We start from the raw sequence: 6822 nt of genomic DNA, 5'->3' as shown, positions 1-6822 counted from the left end.
ACCACTACTCGTCATTTCGTTTCCTGTTTCACTCGCAAATAGGGCTCACGAAAAACGACTGTCTACATTCCTCGATACCAGCCCTAATCTCTCTAATTTTACCTTCATGATCCTTATGCGATATGTCTGACGGCGGGAGTAGAATTGTTCTAAAGTCAACCTCAAATGGCGGGTCTCTAAATTTTCTCGACAGTGCTGTTCGGAAAGAACGTCGCCTCCAGTGATTCCCATTTGAGTTTCAGAACCAATCTCCGTAATGCATTCGATGTCTTGCTTTAATACGACGTGGTTCGGATCCCATACACTCCACAATGGGTCTCACTAGCGTCGTATATAAAAAGCACTCCGTCTTCAGGCCACGAGTGGCCTACCGGGACCATCCGACCGTCGTGTCATCCTCAGTGTAGGATGCGGATAGGAGGGGCGTGTGGTCAGCACACCGCTCTCCCGGTCGTTATGATGATATTCTTGACTGAAGCCGCTACTATTCGGTCGAGTAGCTCCTCAATTGGCATCACGAGGCTGAGTGTATCCCGAAAAATGGCAACAGCGCATGGCGGCCTGTATGGTCACCCATCAAAGTGCCGACCACGCCCGACAGCGCTTAACTTCGGTGATCTCACGGGAACCGGTGTATCCACTGCGGCAAGGCCGTTGCCCAGCGTCATATGTGAAGGGTTTATTTCAATAGTGGTACAAGTCCATTACCTCCACTTTTCTGTCTATAATGCTTCTGACATTAGTGGTCCAAACTAACAGAAAGAAAGGTTCATCTCTAGCAAGAAGCCATGTGCTTGAATATTTCTGGTATCAATTGCAGATTGTTCAGCGCTCATTTAACTTTAGGGCTCTGTATCTCAGACGGAACAAAAGTGGACTTGTAGCACTATTGGAATAAGCCCTTCATATGTGGTCTTCTTTACAGATGAACCACAATTTTCTAAACTTCTCCCAATAAACCGAAGTCGAATATTTTACCTTCCGTACTACAATCCTTGCATGTTCATTCAACTTCACGTTGCTTTGATAGGAAACGTGTAGGTATTTAATCGACGGGAATGTGTCAGGCAGCATACTACTAATGCTGTATTCGAACATTATGGGTTTGTTGTTCATACTCACCTGCATTAATTTTTCTATTTCAGTACAAGAACAGTCTAGGTTGCGAAATTATTTAATTTCTACGGCGCGTTTCGCCTCTTCGGCGCATCATCACATGATGTAAATTTACGCAATCTGATGATGCCCCAAAAAGGCGAAACGCGTGATTGACATTAAATAATTTCGCAACCGATACTGTCTATGTTCCGAAACACTTTTAAAATGATTTCTGTAAAGCCTGCCACGACATAACGGGAAAAGTTTTACATAAATTTTTCTGCATTAACGCAGATTCCTACGGCCATGTGTCTAGGAGCGAGGGTCTCGGAACCGGAGAAGCTGATCGACATTGCGCTTACTGCTATCGTGAGCACCTAAGGAGAGTGGAGCAGGAAGGTGAAATCGCGACTAGGCGATAAGGTGATCCACTTCCACTCCTCGTCACAGGCACTGGAGATCGCAGGCTTGATCAAGTTTTAAAGCAGAATAGGCGGTGATTTATGGCAGATCAGACGGCAGACGGCAGAGTACAATACTGGTGCAGACACAACGTGTATTGTAACTGTATTAGCTACGGGATCATAGAGTGTGTCAACGGACATCTTTCACGCTTGTAACAGTTGCGCGAACATGCACAGCCAAATGGATACAGGCCAGTGGGTACATTTTTATGCTTTCGGGGACATTTACCTCGGAATCCGTGAGAGCTGTGGTAGAAATGGAAGGCACAATTTCACCTGTGGACCATGTGAACATTACAGGGGAATTCATACATCCCTGTACACCGGTTCCCGTGAGATTACCGAAGTTAAGCGCTGTCGGGCGTGGTCGGCACCTGGGTGGGTGACCATACAGGCCGCCATGCACTGTTGCCACTTTCTCGGGGTGCAATCAGCCTGGTGATGCCAATTGAGGAGATACTCGACGGAAGAGTAGCGGCTCCAGTCATGGACAACCATCATAACGACCGGGAGAGCGATGTGCTGACCCCACGCCCCTCCCTATCCGCATACTCAGAAGAGGATGACACGGCGGTCGGATGGTCTCGGTAGGCCACTCGTAGCCTGAAGACGGAGTGCTTTTTCATACATCCCTGAATGCCAAACATCTTCTTCGACGGCTATGCATCTTCCAGCAGGATAACTGTCCCGAATCGTACGACAGTGGTGTGAGGACCACACTAGCACTGAAGATTTGGCCACCAAATGATTCTGATATGAGCGCTTCAGTCTGGAACCGCGCGACCGCTACGGTAGCAGGTTCGAATCCTTCCTCGGGCGTGGATGTGTGTGGTGTCCTTAGATTAGTTAGCCTTAAGTAGTTTTAAGTTCTAGGGGTCTGATGACCTCAGATGTTAAGTCCCGTAGTGCTCAGAGCCAGCCAATTCTGGTCTGGAACCACATCTGGGACGCTCAGCGCCCACAAATCACCTTTAGGACGGGCGATCAGTGTGTAATGCAAAACTATTCCATCTCGGGCAGTTGCGATTGTAATAAGAAGAATTTTCTGTGGCACATCGTGGAACATTCCCGCTTCAGCCACTATAGTTTCATAACATTTCGATACGCAGCCTTCAAATTGGCATCTGTAACCGAGGTGCGTTCAAAGCAAAGAGTTGTCAATGAGTTTCCTTTTGCGCTACATCAGAACATCGCAGATATTCATAAACGCTAGCAGAATGTATGGGGACCTGGCAGTGAACAAAAGCGCGGTGCGTCGTTGGGCTAGGCGTCTGTCACCAAAAACCTCTCCAATCTCCGGCGTACAGGTCGGCCGCACACAACTGTGACTCATGCAGTTTTGTAACGGGTGGTAACTCTTATTCGAGGTGTTCGACACCTTACTGCTCTGCTGGACCAATGTGTTGGTAGAACTGACACACTCGCCGTCGGCTGGGGTACTCAGAAGTGTGTTCCTCACCACCTCAATGATTATAAACTGCAACGAAGGACCACCCGTGCGCAATTTCTTGCGCGTTGCAAGGCTGACCCTGTCATTTTTTTTTTCAGACATCGTCACAGGTGAAAAAACACATTTTCCTCACTTGAAACCAGAAAGAAAACGCCAGTCTGCGGAATGCCAAAGAAAAAGTTCAGTCGGTAAAATGATGGCGACAGTCTTCTGGGACTCTGAAGGTGTTATTGTATTTGCGTCCTCCCTAATGCTGCAACCATCAACTGTCACGTGTACTCTGCCACCCTCGGGAAACAAGAAACGACGTCAGCGTATGCGTCGCTACAAAAACGCGAACGAACTTCTCCTCTTCCAAGGCCTCACTGGAATCTGTGCTCCCGAGAGGGCCTCACGAAACCTCTTCCTCAACCGTCGTACAGTACACATCCCGTGCCTTCCGACTTCTGTTTGGCGTAATGAAGGATGTTCCCTGTGGGAAGCAGTACGTGCTTATGGGGAGGCTACTGATGCAGAAAGGCGTTGGCTCCGACTTCTATAAGTAGAGTCGCACCATGCGAGCTTGCGAGTCCTCTCAGTAAGGTGGCGTAAGGCCCCCGCGTTCAACGCAGATTATGTTGAATAATAAGATTTTGTAGCCAAAAGGGTGAGGAATAATATGGCATATTGAAAGACAGAATAAAACTAATCCGCTTCCAGAAAAAAAATTATGAAATCCCTGGGCTAGCAGGGCAGGGTGGATGCGGTTATATTTGAGGAAAGGGGCTCAAATAAGTTACTGTCAGTTGCACTCAACATATAAACTTTATTTCTTAAAACACACAATCACATAAGAAAGAATCAAAAACTATCAAGGTTTTAACGAAAGACATCCTTTGATTTAATTTAGATCGGCAGAAGGCCACATCGAAAATCCAAGGCACAAGGCCGAAGCAAGGAATTGAGGTACAGGAGTTCTTCTGCAGGTTTCACTTCTTTAGAAAAAAAGTTTTATCGTCAATATAAATAGGCTGAGAGCCTTAGCTTAAATTTTCCCATAGATCTCAGCTGAAGGCCTCACATTAATCAAGAACAGTGTTAAGGCTTAAGGCTGAGACAAAGATTTTCAGTGTTTAATCTAAATAGGCTAAAAACTCGGCTGAAGGCCGCATTTTAACAAACTATTAAACGGCTTAACGCCTAGTAAGAAGAGCTTCTAATTTGGAAGGCTGAAGGCCTTATCTTAAAATATTTCGTGTAAAACTCGGCTGAAGGCCTCATACTAAATAATAACAATAGTAAGACTTAAGGGCACGCAAAGGATTTTTAATTTTTAATTTAAGAGAGTTTAAAACTTGGCTGAAGGCCACACACCATGCAGAAAACAGTTTTGCGGCTTAAGGCCTAAGACTTAAGGCCACATACGAAACCCAAACAATCTCACGGCTTAAAGCCCAGGCAAAGAAATTAAAAAATTTTAATTTAAGCTGAGAAACTCAGCCACATACAAACTAGGAAGTATTTCTTACGGCTTAATGCCTAGACAATATTTTTCAGGTTTTCATTTGAAAAGGCTGAAAACTAGGCTGAAGGCCACTTACCAACTCGAAAGAAATTTATGGCTTCACGCCTAGACACAAGGAATTTTCAATTTTAATTTTGAAAGGCTGAAACTCGGCTGAAGACCACATACCAAACAAGAAACTTTTTTTTTTCTTTTTTACGGCTTAAGGCTTAAGAAGAAAAAAGCCTTGCAATTTCAGTAAACTAAAGCTCGGATGAAGACCATACAGAGTACTTGAGACTAAAAGGAAATCACTTTGTAAAACACAAGGAGCGGCGCTCAGAAGATTCGATGAGTCGGCCTGGGAAGGTAACAGTAAGCAATTTTAGGTGAGACAGTCAGCCAGACCGACAACCTCTTAATCGGAAGGCAACTCAACCAAAAGCCAGCCGACGAACCAACCAACAGGATCAGTTCTGCTCCACCCGACCACAGAAACGACTAAAAGATGTCAATAGCACAACGTTCTGGATACTGGTGCCCAACCCAGCCAAGTCAGAATAATCGCCCAAAACTACCAACAACACCTCAGCTGTGGAACTACACGCTTTGTTGGACAGTATCAACACGACGAGGATAATACACTGCCAAAAACTACGCAACGACCAGGGTAGGTAACCGGAGCGTCAACGGCCACAAAGCAGAAGATACCGTTGGTACACTTCATTAATGAAGGAATAAATTAAATTAAGTTAATCACCACATAGGGAGCCGACTGCAATTCTAGCCAACTTCAATGCACATCCGTTGTTACTCGCGGGAATCTCCCAGAAAGCCATAACCAGGATCAGACGAAAAGATACGATAGCAGTTTAGGCTTGGTAGTAGGTTAATTGAGCACTCACCTTTAGTGTCTACACTCGGTTGGCGACGAACTTCGTAACCCTCGCAAAAAGAGTCTCACAACTCCAACCGCGCGTGCACGCCGCCAGCGGTTTCGGCCTGACTACACGCCACGGAGACTTTCTCGCTGCTCTGCGCCAACCGACCAACTTAATAGGCCCGGAAACGGTCAAAGGACCAAATACACGTCGGCTGATGGGACGACCTTATAGAACGACCAAACAACGGTCGTTCCGGCTCCAGTCTCCTTCCGTCGGACAGTTCAAGTGTATCCCCTGCGGTTGCCGAACACTGGTTGTTGCGTTCCTACGGAGCTCCCAACACACTCTCGACACACAACGACCCGGAAATACTATCGGTCGCTGCAGAGATGGTATGACAGTGCAATTATCGATAAGCGCTGCTGCTGCCACTCACGGGCAGGTAAGGTAGGAAGCTAGTGACGCTAGTAAATTGAATAAGGAAACGAGGCGGCAGTACCGTAAGAGAAGATGACAAACAGTAAAGAGCATGAACAGGAGCCGGGAACGGGCTCAAATTTAATTACTTATTTAACGTCCCTCGCACGTGACCTTTCGTGATATGTACGTCGATATCTGACACGACACAGCTCCGAAAAGCTGCCAAGAACAGCTTCTGCACTGCGCTCCAAAGGTGAACGAACGCGCTGTTGAGGAGGTGATCTAAAGACTTCGCTCGTCGGCGTATATGGTTCTCCGTTGAGGCGACGTGTTATTAATACTGTAGGCATATTCAAAAAAATGGCTCTGAGCACTATGGGACTTAACATCTGAGGTCATCAGTCCCTTAGAACTTAGAACTATTTAAACCTAACTAACCTAAGGACATCACACACATCCATGTCCGAGGCAGGATTCGAACCTGCGACCGTAGTAGTCGCGCGGTTGTAGGCATGTTACTTTCCTTTATTTACTATCTTGTATGTATTTCAGAGAATATAACTTACCTGCTGTGTTCTGTTTTCGCACTGAGTACACATTTGCTTCTTTATTTATTCTGTTATTTGAGACGTTATTAAAGAGACTAAATATTATGGAGTATTTAGAAATTTAGGTCTCATCAACTCTTCAGACTGTCAGTATTCAAGAGTAGTAATGTTCAAACTACCATAAATTTATAAAACTTAGTTGCAGTCCTGTGATACACTGCATTCTGCCTTATTTCATAGAGACTTCAGAACCTGATTACTTTTAGAATGATTTACATTAGATCCCGAAACATTTCAAAGCGTAAGATTATCCTCATGGTTTATTATGAGGAATGAAATCTTACTTGTTGTTTCCCTGAGTGCCGTTTTATGCCCTGAAATATGTACTAGTTATTTTCTCTTTCTGACACTCGGATCAATTTTAATAGATTTATTGGCTTCTAACCCATTCATCTAATGAGTTTCGTGTTGTTGC

General features: G+C 45.3%; 1 pseudogene; it reads right to left on the bottom strand.

The window, feature by feature from the left end:
* Positions 1-541: 541 nt before the first annotated feature.
* LOC126279790 (5S ribosomal RNA) lies at positions 542-659 on the bottom strand (annotated as a pseudogene).
* Positions 660-6822: the final 6163 nt, after the last annotated feature.

The sequence above is a fragment of the Schistocerca gregaria genome, chromosome 6 (genome assembly GCF_023897955.1).
Source record: "Schistocerca gregaria isolate iqSchGreg1 chromosome 6, iqSchGreg1.2, whole genome shotgun sequence".
Lineage (NCBI taxonomy): Eukaryota > Metazoa > Arthropoda > Insecta > Orthoptera > Acrididae > Schistocerca > Schistocerca gregaria.
This window is presented reverse-complemented; position numbering and strand designations above follow the sequence as displayed.